Source organism: Zootermopsis nevadensis, unplaced genomic scaffold, assembly GCF_977971745.1.
Source record: "Zootermopsis nevadensis isolate Lab colony 2312 unplaced genomic scaffold, Znev_1.0 Znev_ptg000003l, whole genome shotgun sequence".
NCBI classification, from domain to species: domain Eukaryota; kingdom Metazoa; phylum Arthropoda; class Insecta; order Blattodea; family Termopsidae; genus Zootermopsis; species Zootermopsis nevadensis.
In genome coordinates this window covers 11,964,203-11,986,874 of record NW_028259135.1, presented here as the reverse complement: position 1 = coordinate 11,986,874, position 22,672 = coordinate 11,964,203, and the positions used below count along the sequence as shown (strand labels likewise).

Genomic DNA, 22,672 nt, shown 5'->3' with positions numbered 1-22,672 from the left:
AAAAGCACACCACCAATGATGGAGGGGTATGGCCTAATTTCAGCCATCATTCTAATAATCATCTGCATTGAAATCATAAAATAATACACACTGCACAGTCGGCTTTAAGGAGAGTTTAATAACGGTATCCTGATGACAGGAAGTTATCCTGAAACACGTGTTACAGAATAACATGAGTTTAACTTCACCGTCATATATCAACAAATCACAAAAGGTAATAACCAGATGGTTAAAAAAAACCTTTAAGTACCCGGCCCCAAATATATCCATACTGAAAGCAGTTTTAAAGCCGAATCAAAGCAATAAAGAATTAATACGCTCATCTTAGTGGTTTAAACTATTGTAATAGGCGAGATATTTAACAAAATGCAGCCCATTACAAATTAATGGATTTGTTATGTTGACTTTCTGGCAACTTTCCTGTTATTTACTAACCGAAATGGATTAGAGAGATGATGTCCTAGTTATGTGTTTAATTTGTTTATTAACATCGTGCAAAAACATTATAAAGACGCATAACTAACTTAACCTAAATGTTGGAACTGGACGTTCTTCTTGTGCGTCAAATGATTGCATGGCTGCGACACGCATGGCTAACGCGGCCTGTTGCGTGCTAGTGGCTGCTATGTGGGTCCTTGATCATCGGATTTCTCCGTTGTCAGCTATTGTAATTAAAATATCTTTACCGGTTCCTTTTGGCACTAGTTGTTCTATAATGTGAGGCGCGTATATGAACAGGATACCCTCTGGCGAAGTTACCAGATCCGCGGGGCAATTCTGAAAGTTCTTAATGGCGAACAAGAATAATTTAACGGCATTTTATGATACAGAGCTCTGGTAGAATGAGGTTATCGTTGCATTTATACACACAACGCCCAGTATTTTCAAAATTAAGTTAACTCCACTGAGTACAATCTTTCTTGAGAACCTAATTAGCGAGGTAGTCATGTATCCTAGCTTAATTTCACTTCGTGTAAGATGCCAGAATTTATTTTCAAAGTCAAAAATCATTCAACAAAGAAATGTATGGTCCGATTTTAAGTATATTTCAAATTGTTATAATCGTAAATACTTCTCGCCTACTCTGAAGGGTATATTTTTATAGTGAATTTTTACTGCGTTTCAAATAGTCAGATGCCTTATATAATTTATTCAGGGCCATACTCCCATTAAGTAAATGTCGTCTTAATTCCTAGTGTGTGCATTTTACTGTCAGTCTTCTAATTCAAACTTTAGATGATGTAAGACACGTTTAACTTTTCCAAAATTCAAACAAATTTCGGCTTGATGAATAAAGGAATTCACATATCAAACCCAATTTTGTTTAATGTGGTAATAAAACCTGTTTTCCTGCTCATGTCACAGTTTTGTTTGGATTTTTACATTTTACGTCGGTATGCTTCAGCGAGATGACAACTTCTGTGCAAACTTCCATTTAACTGGAACACGTTTTTCGCCAGCCAACCAGACGTCTTCAGCATCTCGTAAACTAGCTGAACAAATCGAGCCTCAATTTAATAAAGGGATTTCAACATTCGTACATCACAGAAACTGTGTTTGGCACGTAGAAATTGAGTGTGTACATGGGGAATAGGTAAGGATCCAACCTATCTTAAAATAAGAGTGTGACATGTGACATTATGCAGTAGCTTGATTATGTATGGATAACCAGTTTCAGGTCTGTAACAAATCTGAGGAGCACATAGGAAGGACTATATTTATGACACTGCCATGTTCCTATTACCTTACAGTCGCTTAGCTACTCTAGAAATTTTTCCGCATCTTATGGAAGCCGAAGGTTCATTTATATTTCTACAAGTTATTGTTACTGGACTCTATTCTGAACTATATGAATCCAGTCCACATTATCCCACCGATTTTAAAGCCAATTTAATATGATCCATCTGCATCTATGTTTCCCAGGTGGTCTTATCTTTTTCTGATAAATTTTGTAAGCATTTCTTATCGCCCTTATGTACATTATATGCTCAATACAAAAATTGTATACTTGTTTCTGTAATTACGGAATTCAGGACCATATTTATTTTTGATATTAAAACGTCAGGAATGACAAACAGTCCAGAAAATGGTAAATTCAAGTCTGAAGTTGTTATTCCATCTTAACACAAGTTGATGAGTGGACGCAGCTAGTTCAGTGACTCGACTTAACGAGACGTCTAAAAATTTCTATGCCTGAAACCCATTTAGATACTAAAATATGATACAGATCTTGCCAAAACACAAAAATCTAAAACTCCTACAAAACTCGAAGGTACTATTAGGATTCACAGACTATTTAACTAATCGAATCAATTACAAAATTAACACAGTCAGACGAAGTGTACTAGAAAGATCTACAGCGGATTTTAATCCTACAATAACTACAGGTCGTTCAATGGACCCAAAAATTATTGACCTGGTGTTGTTGCCAGAATAACTTCAGTTACCAGATCCGATGAAATAATAAATTTCTATATCAAATCTAAAACTTCTTGACGATGGTGAAGAGTCAATTGAATAAAAATTTACTTGGATATTATCCATCGTCTAGTAATAAAACGTAAAAAACGTCCGGAGATAGGGATTAGCTCTATCTAGTGGGCCCAACTGAGTAGGAACCTGAAGACGGAGATAGAGCCCCATCTCCGAAACGTCGTTTTACGTTTTATTACTAGACGATGGATAATATCCAAGTAAATTTTTATTCAATAAATTTCTATATTCTTGTGGAGTAGTGACTTCTGCCCCTGATACGTAAAATCGTATTAACGAGCGTGAAAAATTAATTTTTCTGTTAATCAACGTATTCCATTCTCATGCGCAGAACACGTTTAAAAAGTGACATGTAATTTTTTCCTTTTTATCTAAATGTCTTTGACAAGGCTACTGTATAACTAGTTTCTCTGTTTGGGACTTTATCCAACAGCAGTTTAAATACTGATTATTTTCAAGCCACGACGTTTCGGGAGACAGATCTTATTTCGTCTTCTGATATAAGCCTGTAGTGAGGACCCCTCACATCGAGAGTAGCTCGGTGTTCCGGATCAAACATGATAGATGTCCTCCATTCATACCCGTTCACCCACCGTAAAGCGGTGTATTTTTTTAATAATTAAAATTTCAACTAACAACGGATAAATTCTAAGATAAAGACATTTCTAACGTCTGCCTTGTATTAAGCGGTCACCCGATTGAGTCTCTGCTAGTGCACAGTCCGCATTACGACGTCTGACACAGGAAGACAATTACATGTTCCCCGAGCTAACTGGACGTCCTTGACACCTGCCTCGTATTTGGGCCGTACCAATTTATAATTTCCTCACTGCGACTGGAAATAAACGAACCACCACAGATTGTTCTGAAGTTGGTACCTGGTGGGTATGAAGCAAGATACTGAGCTACTGAAGACAGCCATCTTCACACTCTACTCCGCGAAAACCTCAAATCCTACAGAGCTACTATTCAAACCACAGGGAACTTTGAAATGATTATAATCTCAGAATACCTTTAATTTAAATAGCATTTTTGTCAATTACTGTCACCCAGAGACTCTTAAGCGAAGTGAGTACACTCCCCTTGTGTCGTTGAAGGGCACATGGCATTTTAAGTAGCTACTTAAGTGGTAATAAGCGATCTACAAGACTGCACTGTAGCTGACATATTCTCCAAACGTTTTCTCTGCTAATTCACATGCCTCATTGACTATGATATGCATTTATTTAAGAAGCAAATCTATTGTAGAAAAATTAATCTCAGTGCAGATACCACACACTGAACTGTGGCAAAAGAAGTCTCATTTTATGTCGTTTAATATTCACAATATATAAAAGTGACACAAAATAAATTTATTGATCGTCATACAGAAATCTCTTGGCGATGGACTATTTTCTTTTATAAAATCTATTCACTCCAGTTCAAGTTTCGTATAACATAGGGATTATTTTTGGCCGATTTGGAAAAAGATTACATTCTCTCAAAATATGGTTCACAACCTCAATGCTAAAATTCGTCGAAATCTGTCCAGTACCTTCCGCAGTAAAACAAGGTCAGGCAGACAGAGTCATATACGGGCTAACCATTATGCATTTGCTTCATAAAAAATAAGGGTATGTCTTCATGTACTTTATGGAATATAGGGTCTTCATCACCACAAAACAGGATAATTCTAATATTAATTGGCTATTTCGTAAATTTCATAGGATTCTTTAGACAAATATATAAAGATACACTTCATATCTTTTTAAGATTATTTAAATAGTTACGGATAATATTATTTCATATTTTATTTAACGACGCTTTTTCGACAGCATTAGTTAAATCAGGTTCAATAAGAAACCGCGTGATGCATTAGAGTAACGAAATTAAAAGGATATGAAATCAAGCTGCCGTGGCACATTTTAAGACTCTAGTCTAGAATTTAATTGGTGTGACAGAGTGTGAAAAACCACTGGAATCAGAACAACCAGTATCGTTCGTGAGATTCAAACCAAGTACCTCCTTATTCGAAGCCGAAGTAATAACCTCTTTATGATGACGGCAGCCTGATATTAAAATGAAAATATAAATTTCAATTCTTTTTAGCACCTGAAATGTTTAGATTCCTTTTATGTGAAACAGGACTAGGTCAATTACAATTAATCCACTTACAAGTCCCTGCATACAAATGTTTCCTTATGGATGTATATGGCGGAAACTTCGAAATACATAAAACACAACACAGCAACTTCACATCTCTCTTCGCTGCACTAAATACAAAAATTACTCGAGTTTTGTTTTTTTGAAGAAAGTACACATAAAACAAATATTTAAATCCCCAACTTTTACACGGTATCCTAATTATTAAAACATTGTTATTCTTACACCGGCAAATGGATATATAACTCTCGGACGCACTTTTTGAGCATAAGCGTAACAGTACGATATTCACGGAGTGCGCGCGGCAATTGTTTCAAGTCGCAGCACGATTTACGTACAGAACGTGCGAGAGACGCGACGGTACTGACGAACGCGACCCGCGCACTCAGTGAACGAACAAGGCTGAGCCGTGGGAGAAAGCTAGCGCGCAATCCTGCCAGCCATTGGTTGGCCGGACTGTACACGCAGTACTGGCTTCGAGCCCTGGACAACTGAAGAATTCAGCTTCTTCATCGGCATCTACAACAACAATCTCGCTTCTGAGAAGATGTGTTTGGAGATGAGAAATACATACTAAATTTTGGTAGGATACCTGAACGTAGCAAACTACTTGAAAGACCTAGATGTAAAAGGAATGGGACGGTTAAAATGTACAGTGGACTCCCGTTTAATCGGCGTAAACGGGGGCTGAGTGGTGGAGTGGTTAATCGAAAGAATTATTCACGCAGAGTTAAATTACGAAAAAAGCTTTCTTCTAGGATATTGCGTCGTGTAGTCTAATGATACAGATAGAAAGAACCTCTGAAACGTCGGTAATCTTCTACCAGATTATGCGGAGCAAAATCCTTGCATTCAGTTATCTTCAAATACTAGTTTCTCAAGAAGGATTCTTCTACATTAAACTACTAATTTCGACTGCGTCCTGGAAATAATTTACTTCATTCTGACTTTTTATTTCAGTTCCATTTCTACCTAAGTGCAACTGCACTTTACTCGAAACCGATTCTTATGCACACAACAAGACTTGGCTTTTAATGTAAGGAGGCCCTCGAACACAATAATATTAAGAAGAAGAACAACGCAGTTGTTCTTGGGTCACGAGGTCGAGGATTTCCGTCCCACACACAGTTCCAGCACGCTTCATTTCCTCTGCATCTCTAGGATCATTAACCCAAAAACAAATCTTTACTGTGGATTCTTCATGTTGTCATTAGCTGAGGATTGAAAAGTATCTTGCATATAGGTCATGACACTGTAATCCCTTGAAATTCATTATTCATGACCATCCATCACCGATTTCATTCGATCTGTTGCACAAAAGAATAAAACAAATGAAACTGATACGGTCTTTTGTTTTTCAGATTCCTTAAGCAGTTGTGGTGATACAGTCCCTTTGTCTTGCATTAGTAGCGCTGAGACGGATTCAAAGATTTTTAATTCGTTCCGTGTTCGGCGTCAAGCAAAATTAAAGTGACTTTCCAAAGTTTACTGACCAATTACAGAAGAATAAGTGAAGACAGTAAAGACAGTATTTAAGTAAGTACAAATACCATTGTCATATAAGGCTTAGGATATATCTGGAGTCCACTTCCGATGTGACAGATAATCTAATCTGCAGAAACGAGGAATTCGAGGATTTAAGTCTGGCATGAAAGAGGGAAATAATCTTCAAAAAAACAATTAACTAAATGTCATTAGACAGGACATTACTGTTCAATAGTCAATACTCATTCTTACAGTTCAGAAACATGGATATTCTGTCTGAGATTTAAGTGGTGGTCCTCAGACTCTCAAATAAAATTACGAAATAGTATCTTAAAATAGACCACAACCACTCACAAATGCTTCCAAATTTTTAATTTACAATCAACCTTGCATTCGGTGCTGTATAGTTTCTTCAGCTGAGAAGGCATCGTTAAATAAATTAGGAAATAATCACATTGATCCATAAATAACACACGGGGGTGTCAGATATTTCCTTTCTAATCATATTTTATCCTGTCAATGTCGCCCTGGTTTTGGGGGAGGGGGGTTTGTAGGAGCTCTGTCTGCGGTCAAGGTTACAAAATCATTACAGAACACCGGTTAGCAGCATCCTCGGGTCTCTTGGTGTCTGTGACGATGACAAATGACTGAAATTTTGATTCTGTAATTAAAACTGGCCAACTGATGAAGAATAATTATTAGACTCGTGGGCAGTAGAGCAGCATGTCATTTCACTGGCCAAATCGTGTTAAATACAAAACTAACTAAATTTATTTAACTAACTGGATATCTCTTCAGGCTAGCACGTGTCTTAAGAAGATTGTCACAAGCTTGTCAAGAATGTCCTGCTTTGACGGAAGCCGAGGAACATTTACGTTCGCTTGGCTGCCCTGCTGACGTCATAGTCCGTGCTGCGGTTTAAAGAACACCTTTGTAATTTTAGTGTACTCCAAGGAGTACATTCTCCACTTCCAATGTTGTTAGAACTGTGATTCGGTTTCAAGATAACCTGGATTCGCTGCAAACATTCAAGCCACTTGGCCGGGGCGTACTTGCCCGTCCAGGCGAATAGCCATCGTATTTGTATTGGTGCTATATAATGTTTCGTGCGGTGTCAGTAAATCCTGCACGTTTCATTTCAAGAGTGACACAGTTTTGAAGACTGCACTTAACGTACAAATAACCTCATTTCCTACTAATAGATCGTAAAGAAGTTTTTGCTGTCATGTTCAGACAAGAAATACCTTCGTTCATCGGCTGAATGATCATCGTTAAATTCTCGACATAAGCAGAAACATTTCTCTCTGACACTGTCCACAGCTGATATGAGACCCACCCAGCCTCTTACAGACTATCATTGCTGGTCAGTTAATCGGTCAGAGCCAGAAACTGACACTGCCCCTCCTGTGTATTCACGGTGAACAAGGACAGCTTTCACTTTGCCTATCAAAACACGGTAGGACGTGAAACAACGGAGCTTTTATGATCTAAGACTCCTTCACCTTGTCATGATAAACACCGCCTTTCTTGGAACTGAACGGCTTCATCGCCGTGGACCCGGTAAGGAGGCTGTTCCCCCATCTAGTTTCTTTAAAAATTATTTCAAAATTACCCTCCCGCGTCTTTCAAGTGGTCTCATCACTTCAAGTTGTGACAAGTCAGATACATTACATGTGTGACCAAACAAGAGCTTATACATATTTTATAGAAAATGAACAGCGTCAACTTTATACGTGCAAGGGACGATTCTCGTAAGACAATTCCATCGCTCAGTGAATCGATAAAACAGAGTTCTGTCCTGCAACTAGAGCTGTATTTTCTTACCAAGGAACTAGAATAGCTGCATTCTTTGTATTCCTACGACAAGACAGTTGGTACGCATTTCCGTATCAGGTTTTTTTTCGTATGTATCATTCTCCTCCTTTCAAGTTTCTTGAGGAAGTACATGACCTGCAAACGAAACGTTTCCTGTAATTCGACATTATGCACTCAACTGAACCTACTGTTCTGGTTTCCTGATTTTGAATATTTTCCAGTATTTTTTTATTAATTAACTCCTTTCCATAAATGCATCTGCTGTTCTAAATTTCTCGCATACAGCAAAGTTACTTGGGCCATATACTAATTTTCGACGTTACACAGCGTTGTTAAATACCACAGACTTAGTAATCGTCAATCTCACTAAACTGACACTGGTATCGTGCCATGAAAGCGGAAAAAAACCTCGTCTTTCCTTAATTATTCGCCATTTATAATCACCGCCCTTCAATAATTACATCTGCATGTTCTGCAAAAAGGGCTTAAGTCGATACAACTTAAGCCTTCTTAGACCCATATATATATATATAACTGTGTTATTAAAATTACGTATTTAAGCCATAAAAACACTGATTACTTTCGGTCTGTGAACAGCGATATACACCACAAAGTAATTGAACACATAGGTAGGCCTATATATGTCTTCACACGAAGAAAAATTGACTTCCAAGTTTATGTCTGTGAGCTAGAGGAAACAAGATAAAATCTCAAAATCGATTCTGTGTAGCCTATTGCATTTTTCCCCGTGCCTGTGCCTGTGACTGGATCAAGGACACATCACAAGCTTAGCTTGTGAGGTCAACCCGCAAACCACGAACTTACGAGACATGATTACAGCCGCGGAACGGATCTGTACATCCTCGGGGTAAGTCCCTGCCCCAGTTTAATTTCCCTTTGAGCACTTCCTCGCGTCTCTAATTCTCGTAGGTATCTTATCTTCTAATGAGACTCAGCTTAAGGCTACAGTGACCGGAAATGTATAATCTGGTCTTAGCCTTAATTTACACACTGAAAAGCAAACAGACCCACTTTTTTTGGAGCAAAAATGCTATTTCTCAATCCAAAAATTGTCAATATGAGTGTCGGTTCGGGAATCTAGTACCATATGTTGCATCTTTATTACTTGAGGCATAAAGCCTAAATACTGCCTTAAATACGAAATAAACGTTTCACGGAGAGCGACATTAACAAAGCCTTCTTGGGCTACCAATCGTGTCACGTGATTAAATACCACCGACGTTTCAGGGAACAACTCTGTCCCTGTGATGTGACATAAAGGCACTGGTGAGAGCGGTAGAAGTTTTTTCTAATACCTTAAAAACAATGATTCATTTCTGTCACTTCCTTCCATATCCTTCTAAATTAATTATTCATGCTGTCAATCATCGTTATAGACCTAACATTTGTAGACGATGAAATGTCGTTAAATAAGACACATGGAATAAATTTCAGATCAATGACTGTGCCAAATATTACAAGATCAACTATTTATTAACCCATAAAGTAAGGTCTTTCTTGATAAGCTTATGGTCGCTGAGCCTGTCAGTATATTCCCCTGCTTTAAATTATTTGTGAATACTAAATACCTCATTTTGCTTAAGGATATATTTTTCGACGTCATATATAGGCCAGATAATAATATAATGATACATATATTCTGTATATTTCATGAGTATACGGTATATCATTTAAAATACATTAATGTCATTAATTAAATTATTTTCATTATTAATCTACCGAAATAAATCTGCGCTGTTCCAATTTATTTTCTTCTGCAAAGTCTAAAAATATCTCACTATTTTTAAAGCTTGAATTTACATGGCTTACGTAATTAAATTCTACCAGCAGCTTGTATTCCCCCGACTACTTCATCATGATTTAACCTTAGCCAATATTGAATTTGACTACGTTTCAGCATTTAATAAACCGTAGCTCGCATTTCAATCCCCGAACCGACAAGGTTAATCAGCTGTCACAGGACGAACAACGAAAGTGGCAGACAAGCGTACTATATATATGCATAGGACAGTGAGTTGGCATGAAACGAGATTGATAAAGCGTCCGGTCTAGCATAAGCAAATAGTTCGTCCTAGAAGAACCGATATGTTAACTGCGAGGAAAGTTTGCATTCCTAAGTTATCTGTCTGAAATTGTTTTATTCACGACTGTAAAATATCTTAACTTCAATCCAACTTGAGGTTATGAAATCCTATATCATTACAGGATTAATTTTTTTTGAGGAGGTGTTATGTCCCTAGGGGACTAGATTCGAACATTGAAAACTGCAAATAAGACGAAAGTAAGAAATCTTTGCTGCTAGACCGAATGTAATATGCAAAATGAAACACAAATATAGCATGTTTCTGGCACACTCAGCTTCAACAAGAGTCTTGAGAGAAAAAATTGCACATATGACGATATCTTTATACTCGATACAAAATTACATCCGGCCAGCTGGTCAACCTCAGAGAAACGCCACGTCATTCCGACAACAAAAGCAACGCTTCCAAAGCACTGAGTGTGACCCAAAATGTCGAAACATACTTTCACAAAACCACTGAATAATATCCACAGATATTCAGACTTGCTGACATAAAAATGCATGTGGTCAGAGAGTACAGCTGCGTTCACAACAAACCAATCCCTGCCATATGTCGCTGCATTCAGGGCAAAAGAGAATTCGTGAAATGAAACCGCGCTCTTAAAGACCCCATTCTCAAAACTAAGCTTAAGCAAATGTAGAACCAAGCAGTATGGTGCAGCAGCGACCTTCTGGACTTCTATTTACGAGGCGCTTGGTTGGAGACTATCCTGGCTTAAATTTATTACCATTATTATACTCCTGTGTTGTCAACTTTAAACACAAGAATGAAAATTCGACTCAAACCGTAGTTAAATCATCGAAGAATAATTAGTAATTTACGTTAGACAGATATTATGAAAAGCGTTTTTCCTTATAACTGAGGCAGCAAGGCCCTCTGAAACGTCGGTAAACTTCTACCAGACTACACGGTGCAGCGAAAGCCTCTCAACAAGTGTCTTAAACAAATAAGTATTTAAAATTCCAAATTCCCCATACGCAAAATGTAAATATATTTCTATGGACACGTCAACTTATGGAAGAAAATAATATATGAGAAATACTCAAATTAACTGAAAGTTAATTATGAAATTCTTCTAGAATCCTGGTAGGATGGTAGCGATGTTAAAATTAAGGTAAATTTTGCAATAGATATAAACCAGAAATGGGAACTGTCCAGCATAACAGAAAACCATCTCAGTTGAGGTGTTTAAACTATTGTTATTTCTGAAGCGAAAAAAACTTGCCCTCATGTTTGAAGATGATAATGAATATCGATTGCAGACAAATCAGTTCTTTAACTAACTGTTATTATAAAAACATATTTCCTCTCTCGGCTTTCCTATAACTTACGAATTTATACTTCAATTAAAACATTTTTGTAATTATTTTTCGATCCTGGAAAAGCGTCATCTCTGTTTGACAGCATCGGTTTTGTTCGACTGGCATAACGAATATGCAGCAGTTCCTAACTCAATATGATTTTTTAATGGATAGCATTTAATTTCGTGTCACAGCGGACTGAAACAGCCATCTGGATACAAGTCCGACCTAATCTCATTTTCACACATGACCCCTGCGCCTCTCTGCTAAGCTCGTGTAGGATTATATGATACGATTCGGGAAAGAAACGGTTTAAGTTCACTTTCGCTATAATGGTCACTTGATGCTTCATATACAAACGATACTGAGTCTTCTTGCACAACTACGTCATTGCCTTGTTCCTCCTAAATCTGATATTTCCGGGCAGAAACGTAAGTCTTTAATTAACACGCACTTACAGGCATAAACATATATGAATTGTAACTGGTCATTATCGTAGCTTCATGAAGGGATTGGAAACCTAGTTATTCTATTAAAAAAAACATGTGAATGTCGATTAATTCCTATTCCATCCATAATTTTAAAATAAAAGCCATTTGTAAATTCATTATCTTGAATTGAATCCAGTCATATTGAAGTAAAATGTTATAAGAAATTAAAAATCCCTTAGGGACAAAAATGTCGAAGAGGATGAGATTTATTTTTATTCCAGTATTTTCAATAACTTCCTACGATAAGTCCCTCATATCTTTTATATTTTCGTTCGTCTGTTTATACAGGTTGAGTCAAAATTAAGTCCCGATTTAAAGAAATTATAAATCACAAATTAAAAAAGCTGCTGATATGACACGAAGCACATATTGGTGCAAACGTCAAGTTTGTTTATACATTTTTATAAGTGATAAATTCTGCCGGACCTAATCTGAGGCATTACTCAGGTGTCCGGTGAAACAGTGTCTTAAATCAGGCCACTACTGCCTAATTCCAAATCCTTAATTATTCACTACTCTTTATCGTATACTTATATCATTCTACGTTAAGAAGTTGTGCAGTTGAAATATCAGCTTCGTGTTTTTGTATAGTCATGGAAATAAATTAGTTTTTCGCGTGTAAACTAAGAAAGAAGACACGTACCAGCACTAGAGCAAACTTTTTCCAGTACACAATAAAAAAAATAACAGCTGACAAATAAATAATCTAATCGAGTAATAAATCTATAATAATTAGAGTCAACATCTGCATTTCATGTTCGAGATCACTATTTGAAATAAAACTCTGTTTAATGTAACACGTGCATAATTCTGAACTACTATAAAAGGAGGAAAAAACGCGAAACAATTTTTTTTAAAAAAAACTACAAATTTATATCGTTTCACTTCAAAGGACTAAAAAGTTTCAAAGAATCCTCACCACCCCCTTTCTGTATACGCAGCGTTTTCAGATTTTTTCACAATTCTTTGGCAAAAAAGAAAAAAAGTTCAACTCTCACCACTGGCTTTATGTGTAAGCCTGTATGTACATTATTACATCCTTCTTAATACCGCATCTGAACCTCGTCAGTTTCGCTACACAGAGAAACAACACATTTTTTATTTTATTTCTTTCTGCAGAAAGTAATAGAACGAACTCCCTCCTGACAGACGGTGGTTTGAACAAAGTGGAACAAATTGAAGAGGGAAGTAACCAAAAAAGAAGCAATATTGACTCTGTCACAGAATGCTCCTTTGCATGTGTGTGTGTTACATTTCATCATTACAATTCAACTACCTCGAAATATGAGCAAGAGACTTAAAGGTGAAAGGAGATTAAGTCCAGCTTTTTGAAGCTGGTTCAATTATGACAGCATCTGCCTGAGGGAGCTGAGTAAAACCAAAAAAGCCCTCAGACATATTTGACGATCACTAGGCAAACCTCCCGAATAAGAGGAGAGACCGAGGAAAGGTTTACTAGACCGAATCCTGCAAAGATCGAAACTTCGTTCTTTCTACACTGTAAACCAATGCAGAACGAACACAGAGACTAACCAGCCCTAAGCTGACCGAGGGCGAGTCACCTGCAACTTAATTTACTGTTCCTTCCTCTATTTGACTTCCATTCCTTGTCAGTCTGCGGAGAATTTTTCTTGAAATTTGAACCTGTCCGCATTCTCAATAATCACTGGCATAAAAGTGTTTCTTTGGTTCAATTTGACGTATTCACACGTAAGCATAAAATACGTCTCTCCGTCGCTCACTGAGAAATGTCCGTTCAGATTCGCCTATTCAACGTCTGTTGAAAATTATTTTTAAATTTACACTGTCTTAATAAAACGATTTCTAGGGCTGTTTTTGTGTCCATTTGCAGTTAAATGGAAAACGTGACATTACACAAAACCGTTTCAAAATAAACGAAATTTGTATTAAATATTACGTACTAACGTTTCATTGGAAGAGCAGTTTCTGAGAGAACTGATAAACACCTGATCTCAAAATAAGTTAGTAAATATTAGACATAAATTATCAAACTTAAATTTATCACACAAGATTACCAATCAAAAACACGATCGAAACCCTGTAAAGATTTTCCTGAATAAAAGCTGCAGACGAAAAGAAATGCCGGTACAATATCATGATACTAAGTTTAATATCAGAAAACCTTATCCTAAACCTAAATCCGAAAAGCGTTTTTTTTTTAAAATTAAGCCTGCAGCAGACATCAGACCTAGCATCACAGCAGTACAAGAACTATCTTTTATAAAAATTATTTAATGTAAAATCAACCAACGATTCTCAACAAAAATGAAATAAATACGTAATTAACCATGCAATGTGGTATAACAGGACCTCCATCTGCCGTCCTTTCTAACACCTAACTTTCCCTACGTTTGTGGGTCTGTAACAGAATCACTTGTATAGTTTTTATCAACACTTAACCACAGCCACAGAAAATGTCTGTTCCTTCATGTCTCTATAGTAAAGTGGAACAGTGGAACTTTACGTAACCACTGTGAAATGTATAGACCGCAAATCTAGATTAATTATTGGTTTACGTCTAGTTACGGCCTTACATTATAAATGTTACAATCACGCTCAAAGCTTTCTCATCGATGATGACAAGCCGTTATTAATGTCGAAAAGCCGAAATATGTACAATTGTTCGTAGCTTCGAACTTTAGCCACAAATGACACTAACGCATGCAAGGGAACTCGAAAAGTTGAACACCAAATCAACCTCCTCAAGGTCCACCTTAATGTTATCTTCACATCTCCTTCTTGGTCATTTAATGCAACTTATCCAACAGATTACCACGCTAAAAGTCTGTATTTGTTCCTTATCTGCCCCATCCTACCGAAACGTCCAGCACATCACAGTCTCCGAGACTTCACCAATGCCCCAGTGTTAAATAAGCTATATAAATCATGAAGTACCTCACCGTATGGACCTAATTCAGTTCAAATGTGTATTTCCTTATTAAAACTAAAGTATTAGAGCAGTGAAATTTCTACAATCTACCTAGAGATCGGCCATTCATATCGATGTTTGGTCGCTTTCCTCTGCATAGTGAAATTACCTGAGTAATGTCTCTACGTTGAAATCGGGAAACGATTGGCACATCCCAGACACATTATTTTTAATTCATCACTTGAAAATATGTTCTAAGCATATTCACAAAGCATATATTTCGTTCAACGAAAAAAATAGAACAAACAGATAAGAAATAATTTACAGTAACAACGTTTGCCGGCAAGCTTTTTCTGTTAATTTAAGATATGACACAAAAATGTACTCAATAAAACATGTCACTAACAGATTTATTTTCTGCCCCCAACAGAAATATCATATTTTTTAAATTAAACCCTAGTGAAATAAACAGTGTTTACCACTTTCTATCAAATTTCACAGTAGTGGGTTTCTATCCGTATGGTGCATAACACACTCCATAAGCTCTGAGATAAAATTAAACCCGTATATTTAAATGATTAATTCCAACAGACTGCATAAACAAGTATAACGGTTTATACCGAATTCGTCCATACGTTTGCATGTTCGATTCAGATAACGATGTAGTTTCGACTGCATCACGACAGTCAATTTGTCACTTCGACGCCTTCGCTACTAGCGTCATCGACCGTATCGAATTTAATCTCTGCGTAATAGGAAAAATTATATAATATCCCTTCAATATCATAGGTCACTGGAAACACACTAGTTTTACGAACACACTCAGATTCTCTTAATTTCTTTGGTGTGTTGCCACAGCTCAGGTAGCTAGATGCTGGCTTATCACTAAGGACCTGGGTCGAAATAAGAATAAATTAAAGCGAGGTTCATGGTAGATTAGGACTTAGTTGAACACTGTCCTCAGAGTTATGCAATCTTGCCCCCGCGAATCATTATTCCACCACGGAGTAAAATTTCAGATTCTCAGAATTCTACAATACAATAGCCTATCTCAGAAAATAATATCTTCTTTGCAGTAGTATCTATTTCAACAGAGTTCCCTAGGTGTTAGGTCCTTTTATGTCCTAACCACTAACAGTACATGGTATGGAATCCACAGGTGCCTGAATTTTGGGCCACGTTGTAGACAGCATGTTCTGATATACAGTATTCACTCGTCGGAATGGTTTTTCAATTTTTAATTTAAAATAAAAAATATCTCCCCATACTTTTGCATTAAAACTGTGCGTTATTTTTGATTGCCATCCACTCCATGTAAACCGATCGGGGAAACCAATAACCAATCGAAAGAATTAAAAAACTGCTGTGTGTACAAAATTCCACGTGGACTGCACGCTGTGATGTTTGTAATTAAAAAGAAACCGCGTTAACTAAAGTAGGAACTGGAATTACCGCATCTGTGCGCTGTTGGAAAGAAGTCATGACAGTTACAAATGAATTTTGAGACCCACCGCTAAAGGGAATTAAGTTAACCATCGCGATGGTCGTGACACTCAGTCTTTCAAATTAAGAAAATAACACCGACTGTGCTTCATGTGTGAATGTCGAGGGAAATATTCATACGGAAGATGAAAACAAATCTCTATACAGAGGAGCTAAATAATTTGTACTCGTCACTAAATATTATAAGTAAAGTAAAGTAAAGTAAAAGTTTGTCCCACTATACGCCATGTAGGCGTTTGGGGTGAGTGGAGGTATAGCTCCTCTCTTCCTTGACCTCGGCACTAGATGGGGGTGAGTGGTCAGCATCACGCCCCGGCCGGCTTTACCCCCGGGAAAGGACCCCGGTACCCATTGTAGAGGAGGCTGGGTGGGCCCCAGAACCAGTCTGGACGCAGAGGCTAGAGGAAAAATCCTCTGCCCCCCGTCGGGGATCGAACCCCGGTCGTCCAGCCCGTAGCTAGTCACTGTACTGACTGAGCTATCCATAAGGACAACCAAATCAAAGAGGAGATGTATGAGGCACAGTAAGAATGATAAAAATACAAAATTCATACAGAATTTGAGACGGTTAACCAGAATGGAATAGGCCGCACAGATGTGTGCTCATAGTACGAACTTTAATATTAAAACGGACCTTGCATAAGCAGAATAACGCATGTTCGGGTGGACTGGATTCATCTGGCTTGTAAACACAGTAACGAGTTTCCGGATACGGTAAATGACAAGGAAATTTATTGGCCAGCTAAACGACTATCAGCGTCTTAACGAGTTAGTCCCCGAGATCGACGCATCATGGCTTCGTTCCGAAATCTGCGGTGAACATGGCTGCTTTTTAGTTTTCTTAGAAAATTCAGCAATTCCACATAACAATTATTTCGCATTGTACATTGTCGGATGTATGGAGCTAAATAATATGAACGACGTTTCGGAAATATACTACGCTTAAACTTCCGAAAAGACGGGAAGGCCTACATTAAATCCAGCCTACCACAGACAAAAAAAAACAACGCTCAACATAACAGTGTACTAATTAAAAATAAGTGTCAAGAACTTTAAGAAATACTAAAAGGGACATTGCTCACTGTCGTGATATATTTTATATACACGACGTTTTGGGAGTTGTCCGTACTGCCATCTCCAAGTGTGTGTTAAAATACTGACACACTCTTTTATCTGCGACAACGGTCGGGATAGAAACCGTAAGTCCCGAAACGTCGTGTGTATCAATATACCTCAGACAATGGACAATGTCCTACACGACGCTATTAAGGATTTGGAAGGAGAAGTCTGTAGACTGACAATCCTGACATACATTTAAAGCGAAGAATCGACAAAACTCAGTCCGGATAGCTGGTAACATGATAAAATTTTGAACCACGTGTACGCAGAATACAAATCTATGATGTCACCCTTTATAATGAGCTGAAGTGTCAGGAAACAGCGTCTAGCCTAAACTGCGAACAGAGGCAAACTTGGGAGCAGAGCCTCGGTAGCAGTGGGTGGCAAGGTCCATGATGTTAAGTACGTAGCTCCCACCTGTGATACATCTTGCACTCGCTCCATCTCTTTCTGCCTGGCGGATTAAAGTTTCGGAGCAAGATAAATGCCCTCACCACCACCACCCCTATTCTTTACGTGTGTTAACTGTCTACTACCCCTGTCATGGTAATCACAGGCCACCAGACGTTTCCCAGGGTACAAATTAAATCTTGCTCTATTCGCGTGTTTCATCAGGATTGGATGTTAATTGAACACGCTGAATTTTGACCTTCCATTACATTTCTCGTACATTCTTCTTATACAGGAAGGTTTATTTTACTGGATTAACAACGAACAAATACATAAAGAACACTATTAGAGAAGACTACTTATTCTGGATCGTTGAGCCCTGCAAACTGGTATAATTGTCCCGACGTTTCAGAGGTACTTTCACCAGACGTCACGTGACAACAACCAGGAAGACAGCTACCTTCGTACTCCCCGCCGTGGTAACCTAAAATCTCAGTAAAAATCAGTGTCTTCCATTAAACGTCTCAGGTTCGTACGTCTCCAGACGCAAAGAACCTGCAGAATCTGATTGCAACTAACGAGACTGTAGCAAATGGAATGCGGAGGTCGTTTGCAACTCTACCCATCGTCTTTTAGCCATCGAGAACTAAATTCGGCCTTCAAGGAAGGAAGGTCGAAAGTGAATGGCGCTCAGACAACAAATACCAGCCATAACACAATAGTAACAGTAAAGCTCATTTACATTAAACACAGTCCCCCTGCAGCTGCTAACAGGCTCATGCAGCTAATCAGTCTAGTTTGCTACCGTCTTCACGCTCTGTACGAAAGCTAAGAACAAGAAGGCACTGCGAGGAAGGACACAAAATTAAGTGCAGCCTTCAAATCAATTCTGTACTATCGCAAAAGGTGAGGGGAGAAGTAGGCACAACTGCACGGCAATACAGCGGAAATACGCGTACTGTCGTCTCCAGATATCGGAAGCTAAGTATTTATAACTTCACACTGAAAAAAATCCACACCTTTCTCAGTGCCACGAGTTAAAATGCTTGCAGAAATTCAGAATTCAGAGTGTTTTGACGATTCTGTTGAACTTTAAAATACAAGATGAATAAATCAAGTCTAATAACAACGTAAAGGCGCATAGTGCATCTAATTTTTCTCCACACTTGTCGTCTTCTGTGACTTCCGTGACGTAATATTCACTATGATTCTATTGCCTTCGCAATTAATTTCTTTCCAGATTTCCTATTATATTTGAACACAAGAGTTTGCTCTACAGCTCTTCGTTTGATCACGCTTGCAAGAAGATTCTTTATGAAAGTAATCAATTTCGAACTTTCGAATCAGCTTTTGTGTAAGAGTTTATTAGCATTCAGCTACGCTTTGGTTAAGATCTGTATGAAGCGGACGTACAAACAGACGATGAGAGATGACAGGGAAGTGACATGCTCAGTTCACAGTCTCAGGACGCTTTTTAATCTGAGGCCACAGCAGCTCAGTAGGATTCAGCTCACAGTGATGCCCCCTGGTCAGGCATGACGGCAAAGCTGTGCTTGCTGTTCCTAATAAAACCACTTTTTTTCCCCCTCGTCATATTTCGCGCCTAAAATTTTCAAATATTGCAAATGTTATCAGCTCTAAAACGACAAATTCTTCGTCTTCTCCCCTTATACGGCCCACACTTGGCAAAGCCTGTGTTATTTCTTCACTAGCCTCACTGTGACTCAGATATTTGAAACTATACAACCAACCACCATTTATTTAAATTATTTATCAGATACTAATTCACAGGCGCGCTCGGCAACCACGTTCCTACAAGACACTGCAGAGGACAGAAATGAAAATGAAGTTTTTGACACAAGCACTGAAACACAGTCGGTAAGATATTATTTTCAACGAAATAAAAAATAAATATTGTTAGCTGTGCTACGTATTACCATCTCGGAATCTTACGGAAGGCACACGATTATCGACAGAACAAAATTTGTGATGCGATTGAAAGACCCGTAAATTGAAAATGGCAGGTAACATGGAAACTACACGAACTTCAGAATTCCATGAAATACGGAGAATTGAGTGACTATCACCTTACCAAAAGAGGTCACTCTCTATAGCAGTGGTATTCAACCTGGGGTACGCGTACCCCCGGGGGTACGCGAAGACATCTTAAGGGGTACGTGAAATTTAAAAAAAATATATATTATTTTATGATAAACACTGAATAATCAGTAATGTAATTTATTTAATTTATTTTAGATGTAGATTATATACTACGTATAACTTGAATTATACACCAACAACTTTGGGGGTACAAAGTTGAAGAGAAATTATATCTGGGGGGTACGCGAACAAAAATGGTTGAATACCACTGCTCTATAGGACCAGCACACCTACTTGAATGAAAGTATATTTCTAATTTAGAGCAGCCGGTACTCCCTTTTAAATGCCAGATGTCCACTCACTTCACACTCACATTTTCGACAGCTGTGGATTTCGTTTCATAGCTCAAACATTAATTTTATAAACATTACGTTCACATGTTGCTCAGAATAAAATCCACTGCACGTTGTGCCATGTCGGAGGGTTCAACATTTTATTTCGCCTAAGAGTAATTCAACGTTCCTCTGCCCACCCCTCATTTATTTGGAAGCCACCCTGTCACGAAGTGAAAGGGCACACGATCGCATTACAAATTTACGTTTCATTCACCCCTCAGACCCCCGTCTAGTGAAACCAGAGTTCCGGACTGATATAGAAAGATGTTGCCACCACTCAGACGCTGCATCCCTTGAACCCCCGCTGATCAAGACAGCCCCCCTTCTGATCTATTGATCTCATGTTCACCAAGACTTTAATACTGAGAAGAAGGAAAGCGGCAATATGGTCAGATTGGCGGGGGTTGGTACTGGACGGGGGTAGTTTTTCAGACTGCTGAAGACAGCAGAAATGGCTGATTGATTATTTCGATGCAGGGAACACAGGAAGGAGAAAAAATGAAAACTGCCCCTGTACAAGGAATCGTATGAAAGTTCAAAAAAAAAATGTAAGGCACTGTCTTGTTTTATTAATTGTTTTGACTGGATCCTGGAGACGGGTCTATTGTGTAAAATGGAACGGAGCCGACTGTGGTTCTGACACGAAAAAGTCATAATTCAAATAACGTGAGCCTCAGTTCTTGAATATTACGTAAGCCAATTTATGTTCAGAAAATATGAAAAAAATATGAAAAGGAAATAATATTTATCCACACAGACTGATCAAGACCACGTTATCATCAGCGCCAACATTCCGCTGAATGCTTCTATTAGCGTGGCAGCTAATATCAAACGCCATCTCCTGTTCCCCGTATACGGAGTGAGCAATCTTTCCTTTTACATATAATAAGCAAGTTATTAAAGCATTAATAATTTTATACGTATGGTATAACACCTTAGGCGTAATATCGACCAAATCAAAGATCTCTACAAACACAGGATATAGCACAGATAAATGAAAAAGTTTACAAAAATCCATGTCTCAAGTAGGATTCGAACTGTTAATCCCGCCGCTAAAGCAGCTTCTGGAAGTGGGGGATGCGTTTTCATGTACCACGCATGTTCTTAGAACGAGCAAACGCGAGATTGAATCTTGATCATGGATCGATATCTGTTCTCAAACACCTTTAATTTGCGTTCTTCCCTTAATATGAGAGACCCAGTTTCACAGCCATACAAAACAGCATGTAAAATTATAGTTTTTCCTTCTATTTTAATCTTGGAGTGTTTAGACAGCAGACGGGAAGATAAAAAAATATTCTGAATTTCTTCCCCTCATTTAATCGTAAATGGCATTTTGATTTGTTACAAATATTTCAAATATTTGTACTTTTCTACACTTTAAAAGGATCTATAAGCCATTTTTGCATTAAAATTTTATCTTGCAGTCTGATGACAAGAAATGGGCATACGTTTTGTTCGCTCCTTATCAGCATCAAAGCTGCTTCCTTCATTGCGATATTCACGTTCTCGACCAACAAAATAACAACGTCTTCCTTGGTACCCGAATAAAACTGAGCCATTTCTATGCTAAAAACTAGAGTCATTATTAGTTTCAATGTTACTGAATGTTTTATAATGCAATTTCCTAATTTAATTTTCCACAAGATCCACGCGCAATTACAATTTATAATCTCGAGAACCGACAACGTCCTTAATGAACGAGGTTACTCTGACCTGCAAACATCAATCTCCACTCGCACTTCACTTAACATGATACACTTTCAAAGGCATTCACACATAGGCCTCGCTTACAGTATTTCGACTGTTTCTTACGTGATAAATTAACATTCTGCAGCCGTCTTGAAATGTTAATGTATGTTAGTATAAAAATATGTCCATGAAACTACGCAATCTACAAGTCAACTGTTATTATATCACGCGGAATAAAAGTTTAGCGGTGTTCTGGCTATGGCCTTCAGACGTACAGACGGCAATTAATAAGCAACCTGCAGTATAAGCGGCAAGTCGCTGTTGAGTGAGTGTAACAGTGTACCAAGAAGCATAAAAGAATGAGAAAGTATAAAGCAGAGATTAAATGTCAGAAAAATGGAAGTAGGTAGGCAAAATACAAAGGCTTCAGGAACTAAGCAACGAATAATAAACAGTGCAGGAAAAGAATGAAGAGACTGTCCTATGCGTCGTGGCGCAGTGACGTCTGGCAGAAGATTACCGACGTTTCAGAGGTGCTTCCTACGTCCATAATCAGGGGAAACATACAAATTTCTTGGAACAGGCAAGATGTTAGACTACCTTCTCTCCACCCAGACAGCATTCCATAGCCACGTGGTGCAGTATATACACACGGGTGGAAGGGTGGAAAACTTGAATGCCTGCCTGCCTGTCTCCTTGGCTTGAATAAGCACTTATTGAATATTTGTCAAAGGCAGAGACATGTTTCCTT

General features: G+C 38.1%; 1 protein-coding gene across 3 annotated transcripts in view; it reads right to left on the bottom strand.

The window, feature by feature from the left end:
• The window catches only part of IRSp53 (Insulin receptor substrate 53 kDa), a 213,701-nt gene that overhangs the window by 180,489 nt on the left and 10,540 nt on the right, over window positions 1-22,672 (bottom strand). For 2 of the 3 annotated variants that reach the window (XM_022081336.2, XM_087342539.1), the window contains exon 1: window positions 4,648-5,008. The exons of the other annotated variant lie outside the window; for it this stretch is intronic. The gene's annotated coding sequence lies outside the window, so the exon portion shown is untranslated. Of the gene's footprint in view, window positions 1-4,647; window positions 5,009-22,672 lie in introns of those variants that run through there. 3 annotated transcript variants of the gene reach the window in all.